Below are 23,039 nucleotides of genomic sequence, written 5' to 3'. Positions count from 1 at the left end.
GAATCTGTGTTTTGAGTCACTATGTGGAGGTCAGTTTCTTTCTCAAAAGACTTCTCTTTTTAACATCTTTATTTTTCTTGAGGGCCACACCACCTCTTTTTTGCCTATTTAAAAAAATAGCTTTTTATTTTCAAAATACATGCAAAGATAGTTTTCAATATTCACCCTTTCAAAAACCATGTTCCAAAAATTTCTCCCTCCCTTCCTCCCCCCAATAGGTAGTAGTCCAATATATGTTAAACATGTACAATTCTTCTATACATATTTCCACATTTATCATGCTGCACAAGAAAAAAATAACATCAAAAAAGAAAAAAAACATGAAAAAGGAAACAAAAAGCAGGCAAACAACAACTAAAAATGTGAAAATACTATGCTGTGATCCATATTCAATCCCCACGGTTCTCTTTCTGGATGCAGATGTTTCTCTCTCGCAAGTCTATCCGAATTGGCCTGAATCACCTCATTGGTGAAAAGAGCTACTTTCTTCAGAATTGATCATAATATAATCTTGTTGCTGTGTACAACATTCTCTTAGTTATACTCATTTCATTTAACATCACTTCATGTAAATCTTTCCAGGCATTTCTGAAGTCATCCTGCTGATCATTTCTTATAGAATGATAATATTCAATAACATTCACATTCATAACTTATTCAGCTATTCTCCAGCTGATGAATGGACACTCAGTTTTCATTTTATTGCTCCTACAAAAAGGGTTGCTACAAACATTTTTGCACATGTAGGTCTTTTTCCCTTTTTTATGATCTTTTTGGGATATAAAACCAGTAGCGACACTGCTGGGTCAAAAGGGTATGCATAGTTTTATAACCTTTTGGGCATAGTTTCATATTACTTTCCAGAATGATTAGATCAGTTCACATTTCCACCAACAATGCATTAATGTCCCAGTTTTCCTACATCCCCTTCAACATTTATCATTATCTTTTCCTTTCATCCTAATCAATCTGACAGGTGTGCAGCCGTACTTCAGAGTTGTCTTAATTTGCATTTCTTTAATCAATGGTGATTTAGAGCATTTTTTCATATAACTAGAAATGGTTTTAACTTCATCATCTGAAAATTGTTCATATCTTTTGACCATTTATTAATTAGATATTCTTATAAATTTGAGTCAATTCTCTATATATTTTAGAAATGAGACCTTTATCAGTACTCTTGGATTTAAAGATTTTTCCTATTTTTCTGATTCCCTTCTTTTCAGCCTTGTATTAGTTTTGTTTGGACAAAACCTTTTTAATTTAATATAGTCAAAATTATCCATTTTGCATTTCATACTGTACTCTAATTCTTTTTTGATCATAAAATTTTTCCCCAATGGTCTGAGAGGTAGACTATCCTTTGTTCTTCTAATTTGCTTATAGTATCACTCCTTGTCTAAATCTAGAACCCCTTTTGACCTTATCTTGGTATAGGATGTTAGGTGTTGGTCAATGCCTAGTTTCTGTCATGCTAATTTCCATTTTTCACAGCAATTTTTGTCAGTGAGTTTTTAATCCCAGAATCTAGGGTCTTTGGTTTTATTAAACATTAGATTACTATAGCCATTGACTATTGTGACTTGTGAACCTAATTTATTTCACTGATCAATAGATCAGATCAGAATAGATCCACTATTATATTTCTTAGCCAATTTAAATGGTTTTGATGGCCACTACTTTATAATATAGTTTTAATTTGGTACAGGTAGGCCACCTTCATTTGCATTTTTTTCATTAATTCTATTGAAATTCTTGATCTTTTGTTCTTCCAGATGAACTTTGTTATTATTTTTCTAGCTTTGTAAAGTAGTTTTTTGGCAGTTTGATTGATATGGCACAGAATAATAGATTAATTTAGGTACACCATCCTTTAACCTAAAATCAAGCTCAGCTGCCCAAGAATGATCCTGGACACTTTACTCTCTCAAAAAACCCAAATCGAATGAATCACTAAGTCTTTAGTGATTGTCTGTCCATACTGTTTATCATATCCATCCTCTTTTTTTTTTTAAAGCAGGTTTTTAATCCATGAATTTGGATCCTTTAATGTTTTTATCACTCTATTGGTTTTCTTTATAATCCTGTTTATCTTAAACAATCTCAAATGGTCACTACTTTAGTTCTTATCATTTCTCAACTGAGAAATCAAGTTTACTAGCTTCCCATCTCATTTTTCCCCTTTCCAATCCATCTGCTAATGTGCCAATTGATCTTCTTAAAATGCAGGCCTAATCTTGACATGACTAAAGAGCTTCAGGGACATTGTATTATAGGAATTTGCCAATAACTGTTACACAATGGCTTCTCTGAAAAATATGTAAATATCACACACTTTAAAGCTTAATCTGCTTTATGACCACTGTCTATCACTTTTCTAAATCTAGACAAGTAACAAACCACAAATCAAGCCCTGATCTATAGTATAGATATTTGCTGGTTTCTGAGATGAAATGCTCACAAAAATTGAAGATTTAGATCACACAGATTCAATATTGGAGTCATCTGACTCTGGCATCTCTCTGAAAAACTTCCAGATACGAAATAAACTCCTTTCTTGGGTGCATAGGAGACATATTTTCTTTAAATTTAATTTTATTTTGAAAGTAGAGGAAATGATTTTTTATGTAACTAATTGAACAGAATTTCAGAGAATACTACATATTTTGGTAGTTCATTTGCTGGTGGAAGAAGCTATTTGGGGGCTCTCTTTTCACTTTGGGCATGTGGATGTGATTGAGATCTAAAGCTTACCTAGCTTTCCTTCACTTGTGACACTGAGCACAGGTTGAAGTGATCGCCACATACTACACTTAGATGCTATTGTTATAAATCCTTGACAGAAGCCAAAACTGATAGGCATAGCTCTGATCTTCCAGTAGTCTCCACATAAGTAAAGAAAGCATCAGTTATAGGAAAGTTCAGCAGCAGAGAAGAGTTAGTATAAGAGAGTAGTGTCTGTATACATGCATGGTGTGTTTGTCTGTATCATGCAGAGTTCAGATAATACCTTTGTTCATCTTTTGGCCTTTCTACTGCTTGCTCAACTCTATGCCATAACATGTGCCATGTGAGACAAAGATACGAAAAGAAAAATAGTCATTTTTAACCTAGTCATTTTAACATATGATTGATTATAAATAGATGAGGCAGAGATTAAAGTGAAGCATGATGAATTACTCTGAATTAACAAAAATATCTCTAGCCACAATTAGAATAATTCAATCAGTTTTACAGTACAATTTTCAGAAGTTATTTGTTTTGTTCAAAAATTAGAACTTTTTCAGATCTAGATTTATCATTAATATGTCACATTGTAGGTGGACTGCATAAAATATCCTCAATTATGTAATTAAGTAATTATGGCAAAAGCATAATTGTTACAACTTTTTAATTTTAATTTTTTTGTTATTTAATAGAAAGGAAAAAATGGCTTTATCCATATAATTTGTTTGTTTAGGCCTGATTTAAACTCCCATATTTTGGTTAAATGGTTTGGAAAAGTAAGAAAAACAAATACTTCAATCCAATTTGACAAGATGTTCTAGCATTGTGGAGGGAGTAAATGTCCTTAGTTTCTCCAGTATTAGATGGGAGGAATGTTATGAATCAAAATGTCTCACCTTTATTAAAATCTAATGCTTCAAATATAGGTTAGGGACTTAGACACTTTAATTAGTCAAAACATGCCGAACACTCAGTTTTTCATATTTTTGACTGCAGTGCAAATATGAAATGTGAGTTCTGAGATATCCAGGCAGCTAATAAAATATGTAATGTAATGATGAGAGACCTTATTACTTTTACTGTTAGCCAGTCCTAGGGGGCTGGGTCCACTATGAATCATACTAATAAACATGAAAATTATTCTTCTCCAAAACATGAATTATTCATATTTGTAATAATAAATAGATGTTTTCTTCTGAATTACCATCTGAATTAAAGAAAAGGAAAATAACCTCTTTATGATTAATAATCATCCATACTGCTATGTCACTGAATATAGGGTCACATCCAAAGAGGGGTTATCAATAGATTAATGTAAATAAATAGAGGGGGCAGAAAGGCTACAATATAATGAGTGGCAATTATCATGAGTGATAGAATTGTGGAAATATTTATTAGGCTGGTATGGAATTTGGTAAGGAATGAATATAATACTAGAGAATACATGGAAGAAATTTTAAATGACCTTGATGCTATGGAGAAATTGCCTGGGAAAAAAACAGATTTAATACAGAAAAGACAAGTGCAGTTTAATGGATAGAAAGCTGAATTTGTAGCCAGAACACTTGGATTTGAATGAGAATGATCCTGAGTTATTAGGTATAAGACCAAGAGCAAGTCACTTAAGTTTTCTGCACTTCAATTTCTTCATCTGGAAAGTGGGGGCAGCTATATGATTCAAGTGAGATAATATGTATTAATCAAACTTTTAAAATACATTTCAAATTTTGTTAGAAAAACACTCATATATGAGCATACATGTACACAAAATCATAGTTATGTATTGACTGGCTAAATAACTGAAAGATATCTAGAAGTAATAAGGATTGTGTTAAGCTGTACCTATGGCTGCCTCATATTGACTCAATAATTTTCCAGAAGGTTTTTTTTTTTCTGTATCTCTCTTTTTTTATAGATCTCTCTCCGTGTGTATGTGTGTTTGTCTGCCTGTCTCTGTCTGTCCTCTGTGTCTCTTCCCTCTTCCCACCTCCTGTCTCTATTTTTATCTCTTTCTCAGAAATTCATCACAGGGGAGTGAGGAAAGACTGACATGAGTTCTAACCACTCCAATTGCTACTCCTAGAGAAGGTAAGCACTGTGAGAACAGGGCTATTGTTTTGTTGTAATTGATGTGTTATTTTTACAGTGTCCATCACATAGTAGGGATTTAATGATTGCTTGTAGAATTGAAGTGAATTGGAATAGCAATTAGTCCCATTCTAATACCTTCCTTGGGGTCTCTTCCTCTTTCAGTTCCCTTTTAACTATTGTATCCCTTTATTAAAATTTAAGTTCCTTGAAAGCAAAGACTGTCTTTCCTTCTGCTTGCATTTGTTTCCCCAATGTTTAGCACAGTGCCTGGCACTCAATAAATGCTTAATTAATGTTTCCTAATTGATCGTTATTCAGATAAGGGTTAAACTTAATGACCTCTGAGGTGCCTTTCATTTCCAAAATTTTGTTATTCTATGCCCTTCAATACAAGGCATATGTGATTCAATTCAGTTCAACAAGCAATGATTAAGCATCTACTAAATGTATTCTACAATGCAAGAAAACTTTCAGTGAAGAGAGAAGGAGAGGATGCTTTTTTTTTTCATGGCTTCAAAGCACTTCTCTATTCATGATACCATTCTCTCTGTCTTTCTTTTTTTTATCCTAGTAAATGTATTTATTTTTAATAAACATTACTTTATGAATCATTTTGGAAGAGAAAAATCAGAGCAAAAGGGAAAAGCCATGTGAGCGGTTTAAAAAAAAGAAAGAAAAAAGAAGTGTACATAGCATGTGTTGATTTACTTAGTTCTTTTTTCTGGATCCAGATGACATTTTTTGTCCAAGTCTATTGGAAATGCTTTGGATCACTGAATACTGAGAAGAATCAAGCCTTTCATAGTGATTATCACACATTCTTGCTATTGTTATGTACAATGTTTTCCTGGTTCTGCTTGTTTTGTTCAGCATCAGTTCATGTAAATCTTTTAGGCCTTTTTAAAAATCAGCTTGTTCATCATTTTTTGTAGAGCAATAATATTCCATTATGTTCATATACCACAATTTGTTCAGCCATTCCACAATTGATGAGCATCTACTCATTTTCCAATTCTTTGCTACCACAAAAAGAGCTGCTACAAACGTTTTGGCACATGTAGGTCCTTTTACCTCCTTTATGATTTCCTTGGGATACAGATCCAATAATTACACTGCTGGATCAAAAAGATATATAGTTTTATAGCCCTTTTGGCATAATTCCAAATTGTTCTCCAAAATGGTTGGATTATTTCACAATTCCACCAAAAATGCATTAGTGTGAGGGAGAGAGATCTTGTGTGTTGATTGTTCATCTTGTGTAATCTTTCATGTAGAAGGATGGTACTACTCATCTATTACTAAGGTATATTATACAAATTGTTAGGAGGTATGACTATCTGCTGATCTATCCATTCATATTGTCACCCAGATCCATTGGGGTAGCCAAAGGACAAGGGATGGTGGAACTTGAATACAGTCCCTGGAAATAAGTGAAGTTAACCTCCATTCTGTATAATATAACCTCCTCATAGGAAGGAACTTTCTTATTTATATTTGTATTCCCAATACTTGCACAGTTCATTAAAATTACTTAATACATACTGATTGGCCCATATAGGGATTGAATCTGTAATGTTGAATTCTTTTGCATATTATATGATCATTCCACTTACTGGAAGCTAGAAAAAAAATGAACTTGTTTTATTAAAAGTCATTCAGAAAGTTTTGATTTAGAAACTTCAGTAATTCCTGTCATAAAATGGAGGAGGAAAGGAGACGTTGGATATCTGTATAATTTTCATTACCTTGGCCAAATTTGGCTTAGTCATTAAGATGTTTCACAGTCAACTAAATTGACTATAACTTTAGACTTTTAATGACCCTTCTGATGTTTAGAATGAATGTATGACTCAACAATGCAGTTCCATATTGCAGAGAGCTGACGTTCTGTTGGCACCACTCACAGAAATATGGCAAAGAGGAACTATGAGATAATCCCATCAGTCTATTAATCTCTAGTGAGTTTTTACTGAGTTTTAGAATTTGTTATATAATTTTAAAAAGATATAATAGACTTGTAGATAGCTGAGAGTTATAATTGTGAAGAAATGGAATTATTTTACCCTAGAAAAGAGAAAGTAAGATGCAACTAAAAACTGTTACATGGGAATTGAGGAATGGGCAAACTCTCCCCTTTTCTGTATAAGAAAAGAGTTAAATACCTCAGTGCTACCTCCACAGAGGAAGGTTTCCTTTAAGTTAGTTGTGATCAACAGAAAAAGAAAGGGGAAGAGGGAGGAGGGAATGAGAGAAAAGAAATTTCTTTACATAAATTGCTTCTTCTGAAGGCTTAAGGAAACATCTAAGTGGTAGAGAGCTCCCAGAGACCTAAATAAAGGTGTTTCTTTTAGGAGTGAGAAAGCCATTGCTTCAAGCTAATATAATATACTTCTTCTCTGCATATTCTTATTAAGAATAATCTCTACTCATTTCCTATCCACCCACTCACTTTACAACTCATCAGTCTGTCTTCTGACTTCAACTTTCTGGTGAAACTGTTCTCTTAAAGGATGCCAGCTTTTCAGATCAGTGAATAAAGGAAGAGAGGGTCAGAGAAGATAAAATACTTTTGATTAAATGAGATTCAAAAGTTTTGCTTAAGCAAAACTAAAATAGTAAAATAAGAAGGGATACTGATGAGGGTGGGAGAAGAATCCCTTCTAATCCATTGCTAAATCTACCTCATTCACATTTCTTGCTTCTTATACCTGCCCTCTTTCCATTTTTTCCTAAATTATTCAGCCCCTATTTATGTATTTATTACCCTTCACCTATACTCACTGCCTCCTATTATATATCTGGCTTCCAGGAAATCCATTCTAGACACAATGGTTGAAACTAATCTTTCTAGATCACAAATTTCACCAGGTCACATTTCTAACCCAAGAAACATCAGTGGCTCCCAGTTCTCTCTAGATTACAATATAAATTCCTCAGCTTGACAATTAAAAGATTTCAATATTTAACTTTAACTTATCCTTCCAAATTTTTATTCACATTATCCCATCTGTGACCTGTATCTTCCAAGCAAACTAGACTATTTACATTTGTTTTCCATATTCAAAGTCCATGTTTTCCTCTGAGCACAATCTCCCATCCTTGAAATTAATGTTCTCCTCTTAGTCCTTTAAGGCTCAGTTTAGGAGCCTTGTGAATTATTTCCTAATTTCCTCATTATCAATACATTCACAACCCACAATTTGCCTTGCATATGATCATGCAAAAATATTATTTTCTTATCCTGCAATGTATGACCTCCCACAAGCGACTCTGAATTGGTTCAGACCTCCTGACTACAAACAAAACTAATGCAGGCAAGATTAGAAGGGAAGCAATAAACTGGGAAAACATTTTTACATTCAAAGGTTCTGATAAAGGCCTCATTTCTAAAAAAATATAGAGAATTGACTTAACTTTTGTGAATTCAAACCATTCTCCAATTGATAAATGGTCAAAGGATATGAACAGACAGTTTTCAGATGAAGAAATTTAAACTATTTGTAGTCATATGAAAAGATGCTCTAAATCACTGTTGATCAGAGAAATGCAAATTAAGACAACTCTGAGATACCACTACATACCTGTCAGATTGGCTAAGATGACAGGAAAAAATAATGATGAATGTTGGAGGGGATATGGGAAAACTGGGACACTGATACATTGTTGGTGGAACAGCGAACAGATCCAACCATTCTGAAGAGCAATCTGGAACTATGCTCAAAAAGTTATTAAACTGTGCATACCTTTTGATCCAGCAATGTTTCTGTAATGCTGGAGAAATTGAGGCAAGATAGAGATTAGAGAGTATTTAATAATTTATTTAAAAGGGAGAGATTTACTGGGACCAAATGGATCCATGGTTTGGTCCCAGGGCTGAATGAGACTATCTTCTCCAAGAGTCCAGCAAACAAGGAGTTCTCAATGGCATATATACAAGTGGCTCAGACTCAGGGGGTAGACTGAGGCAGGGGCGGACTCAGGATGCTGAGAACAGGAACTGGACTCTGACAGGATGGGGTAAGTATGACATAATGAGGGGAGGCTCCCCGAAGGTGGGGAGAGGCATCTTGATAAAACGGTATCTGATATTCTGATAGTTGGGGATGGGGAGAGGCATTCTGATATTCTAAAATATAAGATATTTTATCCTTATCGAATATTCTGATTAAGAGGGAGGGGTGGTTTTGCAGGATTGAGCAGAACAATTATAAACTGAGGCAGAACAATTTAGGGAAACTGAGTCAGGATAATTAGGGAAACTGAGTCAGGACAATAAAAGAGAACTGTGGTAGTGATACTCCTCCCAGAAACTGCATTATTGCAATTCTCATCTCCTGGTTGGCAGCCAGAAACATCTGAACTTTCAAAATCATCAGTAGATAGCACTGGAAATGTTCATTACACAGTCTCATTGGTAGCTGGTCTCTGTTATGAGAGAAAAATAGAACGTAACCATTATCTCAATCTTGCCTAGGCAAGCTTAAGGTCTCATGGTTACATTCAATTAGCCATCATCGCTGCATGAATGGTGAAGTTTAACAAAGTATAAGAAATAGTAATATAGAAGGGAAATAGGCCTAAGAGAGTATAGTTCATGAAATCAAATAAATTTAGAGCTGGAAGGGAACCCAGAAGCCATTGAATCCAACCTTGTTATTTTTAGATGAAGAAACAGAGGCTCAGAGAGATGAAATGATTGCCCAATGATACAGTGTGTAAGAGACATACCATAAATCCAAAGAAGAAAGTTTTAGAAACTTTAAAAAGAAATAAAGGGGGCAGCTAGGTGGCAACTAGATGGCACAGTGGATAGAGGACCAGCTCTGAAGTCAGGAGGATCTGAGTTCAAATCTGATCTCAGACATTTAAGACATTCTAGTTGGGCAGTCACTTAACCCCAATTGTCTCAGGGGAAAAAAAAAAAAAAAAGATGATTTCTGATTTCATTGGTATAGGGACCTCCTGGAAGAGGAAACTTCTACTGATGATCACCTCTGCAATTTATAATCAGTTGTCCAGACTACTAAGAGTTAAAGACTTGCCCAGGATCACACCAGAATTACAACTTCTTCCTGGCTTGAAGGCTGCTCTCACTATCCATTATATTATACTGCCTCTCATTCTTGTGATTTATGGAAATCTTTGCAGTATATGTTATGTTGTTAGAATATGTGTATCTCTCTCTCTCTCTCTCTCTCTCTCTTTTTTTTAAGAAAATCACTTGGATAATTTGAGATAAATTATAACTAAAACACTTTAAATTTTAGTAGCAGAAACCAGATTAATGACAAACTCTGGGGAAAATTAAGTAAAATATTTTTGTAATGAAATACATTATGATTTTGGAATGAAACATTAATTAATTTATACTATTGACATTAAACTAAATATTCTTTATGTTTATGTTATTCTTTGCTGTTATAATATGCTAATGAACAAAAAACTGTATGATTAAATGAAACTTTAGTTTCCTATAATTTAAATTTGAAATAAATTTCAAAACTACAAACTACTTTTATATAAAGGAAAATATTTTTAAAAAATGAATCCAAATTATCAATAGCATGAAATCTGGTATAACTATGCTCAGGAATAGATAGGAATGTAAATATAGTAATAATTCTTGATAATTTTTATCATTCCCAAGGAAGAAGTTTCCATAGAAAGAGTTTGACAAATACTTAAGAATAGGGCAAGGCCATGAATATTAGAAAATGGGGATTTCTTCTAATGTCTTTTAAAGTAAACAAGCTAGACTAAAGTCTTGTCTTGTTTTTTGTTGTTGTTGTTTTGTTTTGTTTGTTTTGTTCAAATTTCAAACCCTCAAATCATTTCAAAGCTGTTTTCATTAAATGAGGAAAAAAAGTTTCCATTTTAAAGGTGCTTGTAATCCTAAATATACAAAAAAAATTTGATTCATCTTTAGTAAGAGGTATATTCATTTATGAATTTGAGAACATATACTTGAAAGTGACATTAAAATGCTCAGAAAATTGTGCTTTTATGTCCCTCTGCTAATAAAGACTGCTATTTATTTCTCTCTTCTCTATGGATGTTTTATTTCTTCAGAGAAGAGAAGGTTTAAAATGAAACACAAGAACCTTAGAACTCTATTTTGATCTAAAGATAGACTAGTTATCTAATGCTAAGCTCCTCCCAAAAACATTATTGCAGCTTCACTTTTAAAAATATTTCTTTATTGATAATTTCAATTATCAATTTTTATATTTTTTTATTTGTTTTTATATTTGATACATTTCCCAAGATTTTTCTCCCCTTTCTCTTTTCCTTAGAGATATTCTTTATAACAAAGTATTAAAAAAATAGGAGGAAAAAATGAGCAAAACTAAAGTTTATTTTTTAAGGAAAGATTCCTTTTTATCAAGATAATAAACTTCATTATCTCTGCCCATTAATTATTTCAAAATCTAGTACGTAAAAATTATTCAAAGATGTTTTGTGATCCAGTGCAAAGCCTTGAGACAGCACTTTCAGAATTGTCAAGTTTGAGATTTTGTTTTCCTATATTCTGAGGAAAGCTACAAACTTTGCTGTTAAATGGGTCTACCTGTATCCATGCAAGACACTATCTTATGCCCAAGCTAACCTACTTTGAATGCTCACCATTCTACTGGGACAATATATCTCAAAACAGCATTAACTGACCCAGATATAGTAATGGTGAATAATCTGACATACTTTTGCTAATGAGTGAATTAAGAAGGCCTTTAGACATGCTTGGGTCATATGATCAATGAGATGATGAAATGACTGGAAGCATTTTTTCCGATTTGCCTATTATCTCAAATCTCTCCCAAAAAAAAACAATGTGTCTTATAAAACCAAATTCAGCTGTTTCCACAGTCTTGAACAAGACAAAAAGGGAAAATCTATTCACCAAACCCTAATGAGTACAGCCTCTACCATTATCTATCATGCTCTGGCAAGAGAATTCAACTAACCACCTAAGACCTTTTACCTTGCTTCTGATGCTACAGAGATCCAAACTCCAAGAAGCAGAAATTTGCCCAATTACAGCCCTACAGTAACATTCTGTGCTGCAACAGAGCATGGCCCAAGCAAAGCACTAAGAAAAAGAAACATGACTTCAAGTTTAGAATTCAATTAGAATTCAACTCTATACTATAATCACCCCCCTTTATCTTCCAAGTGCTGAGAAGATCCGCACTACAAACAATAAAAATTTACTCAGACTGATAGTGGAATAGCAGTGCTTTGTGCTACTAGAACAGTAAACTGAGGAAGAGAGAAAATGGGGAAGATCACCTTTATATGAATACACTGGGGGCAGGGTGGGGTGAGGAGGACTGTTTCATTCCACTAAGCATCCAGCTGGGTTCTGTTTTGTCCCCCTAAAAAGTCACTTAAGGCAGAAATAAGCCAGTGATTCATCAATTAGTCAGTATGAGAGGAGACTAAACCCTTCTGAGATCCAGTTCCCAAGAAAACTATCAGAGAGGAAAAGTCAGAAAGTAGGAAATAGGGGAAAATAAAGGATGGGGGACACTGAAATAACCAAAAATTACAGGAAGAAAAAATTTAAAGTCCTTACAGAGAAATCAACAACAGAAGAAGAAAGGACCTCCACATCTAGTAAACTATTTCAGATATCTACGAATAAAAATTGCAAATCAAAGTAAAAAATGCAATCTCTTATGAAGCAAAGGACTTTGTGGATTTTGAAGAGAACATGGAATAACAACACACTATTCCTAAGGGATTTAGGAAAACAACAACATTTGTAAGAGTAGAATTTATGGCCTGAACTGCAGAAATAATTTGTGGAATAGAAAAATGTAAATTTGTGGTGCTAAATCCCACCAAAGAAACAAAAGAGAGAATCTCTGATTAGAATGGCAATAGTAAGAACCAGTAAAGAACTATCTAGAAGAAGAGAAGCAAAATACAATTATATCTGTAGAATTTTAAAAATGATATTTAAGAAAAGATACATAGAAACAACTTGAGGATTACACCTAGAAGAAAAATACAAGCTTTTGTTTTTGTTTTTAAGTAGATACTATAATGGTAGATACAGTACAAAAAAAGCTACCTGTTACTCCTGAACACAGGAAAAAAAGGAACCAACTGAAAAAATCCACAGATTATCTACATTAAATGATGGCAATTCCAAAAGACACACTGGTTAAATTTCATAATTTCATAAAAATGTTTCCAATGACCAAAACAAAGAACTTCAAGTATAAAGGAAAGAAACTCAAATAATACAAGAACATTGTATGCCAACCAGAAAATACATGAGGGAATGAAATGTTTTTGAAGAGCAAAGGATCTCAAGATGCAGCCTAACTCACTCTGCATATCTAAGTCTATTGTAAATTATAAAGATATCCATGTTTAATAAAGAGGTATTCAAATTATTTTTGAAAAGAAAATTAAATCTATAGTAATTATTTGATTCTCCTACATCTCAAACTATAAAAATATAATTTTCTGTTGTAAACAAATACATCAATAACATTAAAAAAACAGAAACCAAATGTATATGAGTAGACAAAGGTGAAAACAGAAGTCAAAGAGATGGTGGACAAACAGTCCTGAAACATCATGGGCTAAATAAAACTCACAACATCCAACCTACAGATGAAACAAAGTTTTGATGGGAATAGATTACAAAATAAGAGGGCTCATAAAAAATTAAAGGCATGAAGAAAATGAAAGGAACATGTAATATACCTAATGAAATCAAAGGCTATTATTGAAGGAAAAGTTCCTCTTGTTTCTCATAAATAGATGTCTACAAAATAATAGGAGAGGAGGCAAAAAAAGGGATTTAAAAAGAAAAAGGTTCACACATGAACCTTCCTATGATTGAAGAAACATTCTGTAAAAGGGAGATGGGGACTTTACAATGGGATTTGTTGCTTAGAGAAACCACCTGACCTACATGGGTAGAAGGAGAATTGGTATTTCTGGGGTTAGTTCAGAAAAAAATGAAATGTCATGGATCCAGTGAAGAAAACACAGAGAAATAGAAATAATTCAGTAGAACAGAGTAAACAAAGAAGAATCACAAACAATAGAACTCAATAATCCAAAACTTGATAAAACAGAAATAAAATAACTATAAAATTTGTTCTTTTTCTAGCTTTTTTAGTTGCAACCCTGATCTTCTCTTTCTCTATTTTATGTAAGTATCTAGAGATATAAACTTTTTCCTTATTACCACTTTGGTTGCATCCCACAAATTTTGGTATTTTGTCTCATTATTTCATTCTTTTGGATGAAATTATTGTGTCTATGATTTACTGTTTCACCCATTAATTCTTTAGGATGAGATTATTTAGTTTCCAATTACTTTTTGGTCTATTTTCTCCTGGCTTTTTATTGAATGTGATTTGTATTGCATCATGAGCTGAAAAAAATTGCATTTACTATCTCTGCCTTTCTGCATTTGATTTTGAGGTCTTTATGTCCTAATATATGATCAGTTTTTGTATAGGTTCCATGAACTGCCAAGAAGAAAGTGTACTCCTTTTTGTCTCCATTCAGTTTTCTCCAAAGACCTATTATACCTAATTTTTCTAGTATTCCATTTACCTCTTTTACTTCTTTCTTATTTATTTTGTGGTTTGATTTACCTAGTTCTGAGAGAGCAAGGTTGAGATTTCCTACTCTTCTAGTTTTACTGTCTGTTTCTTCTTGCAGCTCTCTTAACTTTGCTTTTAGGAATTTCCATTCTATACCACTTGGTGCATATATGTATTTAGTATTGATATTGCTTCATTATCTATGAAACCCTTTAGCAAGATATAGTTCCCTTCCTTATCTCTTTTAATTAGATCAATTTTTGCTTTTGCTTGATCTGAGATCAGGATAGCTACCCCTGTTTTTTTTTTTTTTAATTCATCTGAAACATATGGAGATTCTGCTCTAGATTTTTACCTGTACTCTGTGTGTATTATTACTCTGCTTTAAGTGGGTTTCTTGTAAACAACATATTGTGCAATTCTGGTTTTTAATTCAGTCTGCTACCTGCTTCTGCTTTATGGGAGAGTTCATCCCATTCACATTTATGGTTAAAACTATTAATTCTGTATTTCATGCCAACTTATTATCCCCAGATTATACTTTTCTTTTTCCTTTTCTCCTTTCCTTCCTCCCCAGTATTTAACTTATGAGCACTACTTGTCTCAAGCAGCCATCTCCCTTTAGAATCCTCCCTCTTTACAATCCCTCCCCTTTTCTTGTACCTTTCCCCTGCTATTTCTGTTTTCCCTTCAATTTAGCCTACTTTTCCCCTTTTTGCCTTTCCCCTCTCTCTCTTTTCAAGAAGGTGAGAGAAGTTTCTCTGTAAACAAAATATGTCTAATGTTTTATTTTTGAGACAAATCTGATGAGAGTAAGATTCACACAATGCTCATCCACCTCCCTTCTTTGCTTCAAATGTAATAGGTTTCCTTTGCCTCTTTGTGAGATGTAATTTCCCACATTTTACCTCCACTTTTACCTATTTCTGGTGCAATCCCCTTTCTACCTCTAGTTCCTTTTACATATTATAGCAGTATAATCTAATTATATATGCCCTCTCTATGTATACCTATAATAGAAATACAGTTCTCAAGAGTTCTTTTTACCTTTTTATGCTTCTCTTGAGTCCTATATTTGGAGGTCAAATTTTTTCTTTAGCTCTGGTCTTTTCACCAGAAATACATGAAATTCACCTATTTCATTGAATGCCTATCTTCTTTCCTGGAAGAAAATGCTCAGTTTAACAGGGTAATTTATTCTTGACTGCATTCCAAGTTCCTTTGCCTTTCAGAATATCAGATTCCAGGCCCTTGGATACTTTAAGGTCGACAATTTCAAGGGAACTAATGAAAAAAAAAATCAAATGAAGGTAGCCTAGCTGTACTTGATCTAAAACTATATTATAAAGCAGTGGTCAATACCATTTGGTACTGGCTAAGAAATAGACAAGTTGATCAGTGGAATAGTTACATTCACAGGACAAAATAGTCAAAAACTATAGCAATCTAGTGTTTGACAAACCCAAAGATTCCAACTTTTGGGATAAGAATTCATTATTTTACAAAACTGTTGGGAAAACTGGAAATTAGAATGGCAGAAATTAGGCCTGGACCCACACTTAACACCATATACCAAGATAAGATCAAAATGGGTCCATGATTTAGACATAAAGAATGAGATTATAAATAAATTAGAAGAACATAGGATAGTTTATCTGTCAGACTTGTGGAGGAAGGAATTTGTGACCAAAGAAGAACTAGAAATCATTTTTGATCATAAAATAGAAAAGTTTGATTATATTAAATTAAAAAGCCTTTGTACAAACAAAACAAATACAAACAAGATTAGAAAGGAAGCAACAAACTAGGAAAACATTTTTATAGTTAAAGATTCTGATAAAGGCCTCATTTCCAAAATATATAGAAAATTGACTAATTTATAAGAAATCAAGCCATTCTCCAATTGATAAATGGTCAAAGGATATGAACAGACAATTTTCAGATGATGAAATTGAAATGTACTTCCACCATACGAAAATGTGTTCCAAATCACTATTGATCAGAGAAATACAAATTAAGACAACTCTGAGATACCACTACACACCTGTCAGATTGGCTAAGATGACAGGAAAAAATAATGATGAATGTTGGAAGGGATGCGGGGACACTGATGCATTGTTGGTGGAGTTGTGAATGAATCCAACCATTCTGGAGAGCAGAATGGAATTATGCCCCCAAAGTTATCAAACTGTGCATACCCTTTGATCCAGCAGTGTTACTACTGGGATTACATATTAATGAGATACTAAAGAAGGGAAAAGGACCTGTATGTGCCAAAATGTTTGTGGCAGCCCTATTTGTAGTGGCTAGAAACTGGAAAATGAATGCATGCCCATCAATTGGAGAATGGTTGAGTAAATTGTGATATATGGATGTTATGGAATATTATTGTTCTGTAAGAAATGACCAGCAGGATGAATACAGAGGGACTTGGAAAGACTGATAAGAACTGATGCTGAGTGAAATGGGCAGAACCAGATTAATTATACACTTTGACAACAATACTGTATGAGGATGTATTCTGATGGAAGTGGATATCTTTGACAAAGAGAAGATCTAATTCAGTTCCAATTGATCAATGATGGACAGAATCAACTACACCCAGAAAAGTAACACTGGGAAATGAGTGTGAACTGTTTGCATTTTTGTTTCTTTCCAGTTATTTTTACCTTCTGAATCCAATTCTTCCTGTGCAACAAGAGAATTTTTCAGTTCTGCACATATATATTGTATCTAAGATATACTATAACATATTTAACATGTATAAGACTGCCTGCCATCTAGAGGAAGGGAAGGGAAAAGTCAGAACAGAAGTGTGTGCAAAGGTGTAAAAAATTACCCATGTACTGTCAATAAAAAGTTATAATAAAAAAAAAAAGAAAAAATAACCAAAACATAAAAAAATAAAAAATAACACTTTTGATAGAGGCAAATTTAGAAACAAAATGAACATCCATAAGTCAAGGAATGGCTGAACAAATCATAGTATATAGTACATAAATTTAATGGAATATTATTGTGCAAAAAGAAATGGAAAGAGTGATGAATTTGGAGGCAGAGATCTCAAGTTCAACTCTTAGCTTTACTACTACTTTGTAGCTTTGAGCCTCAAATTTTCTTGTCTGTTAAAAAATAGGATTAGATGAGAATTAGATGATAAAATCTTCTTGAGAGCCAAATCTATGATATAATACCCATTTTTTGAAAATGATACATACAGTAATACAGAGAAACATGGGAATATTTGTAAGAAGTGACACAGAGTAAAATCAGCAGAACCATGAAAACAATATTCAAAATGATTAATATAAGCAACATAAAAGCAGCATGGCTCCTTGCTTTTAATAGAGAAATGGGGGGATATAGATGTGGAATTTAGTATATATGGTCAGTTTCAAATATTGTGCTGATTTGTTTTGATTAAATGTTCTTTCTTTGTGGCATAGAGTTTTGACTATTTAAAAATGACAAAATGTACATGAAACTATAAAAAAGAATACTCACACATTTAATCAATAGAGGTTATGATGAAAGATATGGTAAGTAAGCATCTAGAAAATGAATGATCACAAATATCCTTCATGGCTTTATTAAAAGCAGGCCAGACTTACTTTTGGCAGTGGCAAGAAGGTGCACTGGAAAGAATGCTGGTTCTATTTTGAAAGAAGCAACGGGAATTAATTATCCATACTATTTATTAAGTAATTCTATTATTAGAAATTTTAAATGGATAGATAAATACATGATCAAAGACAATAAGAAAATATTGATTTACACCAAAATAATCATAGCCATCTTCAATTCTTTTGTAAAGAATAAGAAATAAAATTCAAATGGAAATGATCGAAAATACTGTGTGTAGATACAGTGGAATATTATTATGTAGTAAGAAAGGATGAATAAATGGAACTTAGAAAAATATGGGAATATTTGTGTGAGGAACGTAGAAGGGATAATATGCATAATGACTACAATAATATAAACTAAAAGATTACCAGCATTTAGCAAAGTTCCTGCCACATATTAGGCATTCAATAAACTATTTATTAAATATTTAGCTTGAAAATAAAAAAATTAAATTTAGTGAGACCAACAGAGTATGTTGGAAAATAAATAAGGAAACATGTTTCCCCCATCACAGAAAGAGAAGGATGATATGGACAAATGATACATAAATTATCATATATGGTCAATGTGCTTGATACATTTGCTAGGTTGTTTTTCTTGGCCACAAGAGAGTGTTTAATCTGCTAAAATATGGTGTACTTCAGGTGAAATGATGGAGAAGTAAATGCAAAAATATCATTAAAAATAAAACAACATGATGGGAGAGAAGTGATTATTTTGCAGTTTATGAGATAAAAAATCTGGTTGTTTTAATGGATCGCAAACTCAATATGAATCAGTAATACAATATGTCTTTCAAAATAGGTTAATGGGATCTTGACTGCATTGACAGGAATACTGTCTGGGAATGGGGAAATAATTACTCTCTGAAATTCTGCCTCAGGCAGGTCATATAGGGAGTATAGAATTCAGTCCCAGAAGCCATTTTAGGGGTTTTTAAAAGGGCATTGATAATCTGTGAAGTATACAAATTAAGGTATTTTACAAGGTGAGTGACCTCGAGATCATGCCAGATTGGGATAAATTGAAGATACTAAAACTATTTAACCTGGAGAAAAGAAGACTCAGGGGGAACACATGAACTCTGTTCACATATTTGAGGGGATGTCACATACAATACCAATTAGGCATATTCTGCTTGGCCTCAAAGGGCAGAAGTAGGAGCAGTTCTACAGAGGCAATTTTTGGCTTAATTTTAAGAAAAGCATTCTGATAGTAAGAAATGTCCAAAAGTGAAATGTTCTGTCTTGAAATGTAATGGGTTTCCTCACTAGAAGTCTTCACACAGAAGCTGGATGCTTATTTGTCAGGCATGTTGTAGAAGGAGTTTTTGATGTATGGAAGAAAAGGAGAAGATCTCTTTTAGACTCTAAAATTCTTCGATTCTGTCTTTTTCTAGAAGCAAATATATCAGATATCTTCTTAAAAGAGCTGTTCTGTAGTTTTCAAGTATGGAAGAAATACTCAATGTATTTGCTGTTGAGGTCATTCATCATTTGAAAATTATCTTTGAGAATAATGTCAAATTTGTCTTCATTACCATAGTAACTCATTTTTAGGAAAGAGAAAAGTCAGGAACATTTGAGATTTCAGAATTTGGAGGGAGTTATTCTATTTCTTGATACTTTTCATCATGTTTTCTTTTACTGGAGTTTTAGAAATTTGGAGATTTCTCATACATGTTGCAACTGGAAAAGTGATATTCTGATTTAGTCACCTAAATTTCTCTACCTTACCCAAGTAAAACAAATCCAATCAAATGCAATAAGGGGGGTTGTAATTAAGGTGACTGTAAGAGGATTCTATCCTCCAAATTTATTATAAAAATGTATAATTGTAAACAAAATATGCTCTCAGAGTAGTGAATTTATTATCTGAGTGTAGAGAACAGAGGCAGATATGAATTTACAAGAAGCTAACAAAATTTCAAATACAAACTATCAAAGTTGAGAGCACATTCAGAATATAAGAATCATTCAAAATAAAGAGCAAAAGGATAGAATTCAAGAGAATTCTAGATTTAATTTTGCTTTTTGGTGCTTTTTGTTTTTTGTTTTTTGTTTTCCCAAATAAAAATTCCTCTAGTTTGCACCAATATTGTATCCTAATGAAAAAAGTACTAGATTTGGAATTACCAAGACTAAGGTCTAATTTGGGCTCTGCCACACTAATATACTGTGTGACCATAAGCAAATAGATCAAATTCACTGAGCTTTACTTGGCTTATTTCTCTATCTTCTTCTCTTTGTGTAGTTTTTGACATAGGAGCAGGGAGGCAGTAGCCACATTAAACTGGTAAGTGGAAGATGCAGAGAAGGAAATGACCTACTTGTTGACTAGACAGAAGTAAAAAACTCAAGAGCACAAAGGGATATTGGCAGAAGAGAATATTGTACCATGTCTTCTCTACCCTTATTTCATCATTCCATTTCTAATTATGTGACATACTTTTTGGCAAGGCAGGAAAGATTAAAAACTTCATAAAGGGAAATAGTAACAAGATGGTGATTGACAAAATTACACAACTAGTCAGCATCTGAGACTGGATTTGAACTCAGATCTTACTGATTACAGGCCCAACATTCTATTTACTACATAATCTAGCTGTTCAATTATCCAACTTAATTTTGTTTAAAAATAATTGGAAGATATAATGTCTAGAGTTCAAATATTCAGAAGCATGCCTTAAAAGCTTGGTATTTATTCAGGAATTAAATTTAGCATTATTTATCTGAAACAAGATGATAAATTTAATATATGAAAAATTAAAAAATGTTCTACTTTTTAGATACAATTTGATGAGAATGATGAAGTCTTCCTTTCAAATTAACATAATCACATTTGTTAAGAACAGATGAATTAATAAAAAAGCAGAGAATAACAGATGATCCTCCTAAAGAAATAGAATGAATATTGACACAGAATATATATTTCTGTAAACAAATAGAACAGTTGAAAATGTAATGATTTACAAGGTTTTACCATAAGACTTCAACTGCTCTTTTACAGATATGGAGCATCAAGATTTTGCAGTAGGTGGCATTAAAAAAATTATTCTGAAGATTTGTATTGACATTCCCTGCAGATGGACGACATTCACTGTAGCCAAGTGTGAATTTGCTTAAGAAGCTTAATGGTGCAGAAGGAAAACAGCTATTTTTCCCTTTCCTGAGCTTCCTCTGTCCACATTAGTAACCAAGGATAGAAAAAGCAGCAGCTGATGAATTTTAATCTTCAAGAAATTTAACATTTGCCAATTACACATATTGGTACTAATGTTTATTTAGATTTTGAAATGCACAGAATGTACAGGTTTTTAAGCAGAGTTTCACAAATAGGTTCTATTATTGGGAGTTCATTAGTTCGGAATTTATGATGCTTTAGGAAGCTCTTTCATTATTATTACTGTTAAAATAATCATGAATATATGTTTAATAATGATAGTTACAATTATACAATTAATGATTATAATTATTATGTAGTATATGGCAATACACTAAAAAATAATTGGTGATGGTGATGATATTATACCACATCTATAATTTCTGGGGAGCTCTCAATGAGAAACTTCTTCTATCAGTGCAAATCTGAACTTTCTCTGCAGATTAGAATCTTTTAGTAACTAGATTTACAGGATGAGTACTTGTCCATTGGGGATTAGTTCTCTAGCCACTATGCATAATTGCATCTCTTTGTCCCGTTATAAATTGTAAGAGAGATGTGTGTGATGGATTTCTTTTTTTTATTTGATTTTTTTAGCCTTTTATTTTCAAAATATATGCACAGATAATTTTCAACTCTTGCAAAACCTTGTGTTCCAATTTTTTTCTTCCTTCCTTCTCCCATCCTTTAGACAGCAAGTAATCCAATAAATGTTAAATATGTGCAATTCGTCTATACATATTTCTATAATTATTATATTGCACAAGAAAAATAAGACCAAAAAGGAAAACAATAGGAAAAAAAACAAAAAAAGATAAGTAAACAACAGCAAAAAAGATGAAAATGATATGTTGTAATCCTCATTTAGTCTCCATAATTCTCTCTCTGGATGCATAGCTTTCTCCATGTGAAGGATTTCTAAGCAAATTAAAATATATATCTGACCAATTAAGGTGGTTAGATTTCAATTGAGATGAGGCTTACTTGAAGGTGGCTGTTAAGGTCCCTTATAATTCTGCATTCTATGATACAAAGATGCTATAAATTTTTATAGGATGCATGAGGATAGTTAAAGTTAGAGCCTTCCAATGCAAGATCATGTATGTAAAATCATAGGATTTAAAACTGGAAGGTAACTTAGATATCTTCTAGTCACCTTGTTTTACAGAGGAAGAAACTGAGGCACACAGAGAACTGGCTTGTTCAATGCTACTAAGGAAATAGATAAAAAATTTGAGATGTGAATGCCAAGGGTCCTCTCTTGATTTTGTTGGGTTTTTGTTGTTATTGTTGGTGTAGTTTGATCTATGCCTGTGCTTTCATCTATGTAGGTGATGCCATGTGTGGAAAGTATCAACATATGAAAGTAAATCAACAATATGTCTTTAATTTAGAGTCTCAAGGACTCTACACCAAGGTGTGGGCACATAGTTAGGATATATCATGAGGAGAAGTTGGACCCAAGACTTCCTGATGTATATCTTCTTTCCCATGTAGATTCCCATTTTTTAAAAAATCAAGCTCTAAAATGACATTTATATTTCTATGTATATATGTATATGGTTTTTGTATATATCATGTATATAAAATGGATAACAGACACAGATAAAAATATAGCATATAAAATCTAGTGCCAAAATTAGAAGTAGGAAAGTTAAGTAGCTGGTGCCAGGTGTGGAAAGTATCCACAATTGATGTAAATCAACAATCTGTCTTTAACTTAGAGTTGTAAAGATTTTATTCCATGCCATGATCACATAATTAGGATGTTACAAGCAGAATTTGGAGTTAGTCTTCTTGACTTGGATAATGGCTCTAAGGATCATGGAAGGGAACAAGGAAGCAGTGAATGGACAGTGG

The 23,039-nt window shown here is 32.9% G+C and overlaps 1 long non-coding RNA gene across 1 annotated transcript in view; it reads left to right on the top strand.

Moving 5' to 3' along the window:
* Positions 1-6,703: 6,703 nt before the first annotated feature.
* Positions 6,704-23,039, top strand: part of LOC116423365 — a 53,901-nt gene continuing 37,565 nt past the window's right edge. The window contains exon 1 of the long non-coding RNA XR_004233954.1: positions 6,704-6,776. This is a non-coding gene — a long non-coding RNA (uncharacterized LOC116423365). The remainder of the gene's footprint in view (positions 6,777-23,039) is intronic.

Source organism: Sarcophilus harrisii, chromosome 4 (genome assembly GCF_902635505.1).
Source record: "Sarcophilus harrisii chromosome 4, mSarHar1.11, whole genome shotgun sequence".
Classification (NCBI taxonomy): domain Eukaryota; kingdom Metazoa; phylum Chordata; class Mammalia; order Dasyuromorphia; family Dasyuridae; genus Sarcophilus; species Sarcophilus harrisii.
This window is presented reverse-complemented; position numbering and strand designations above follow the sequence as displayed.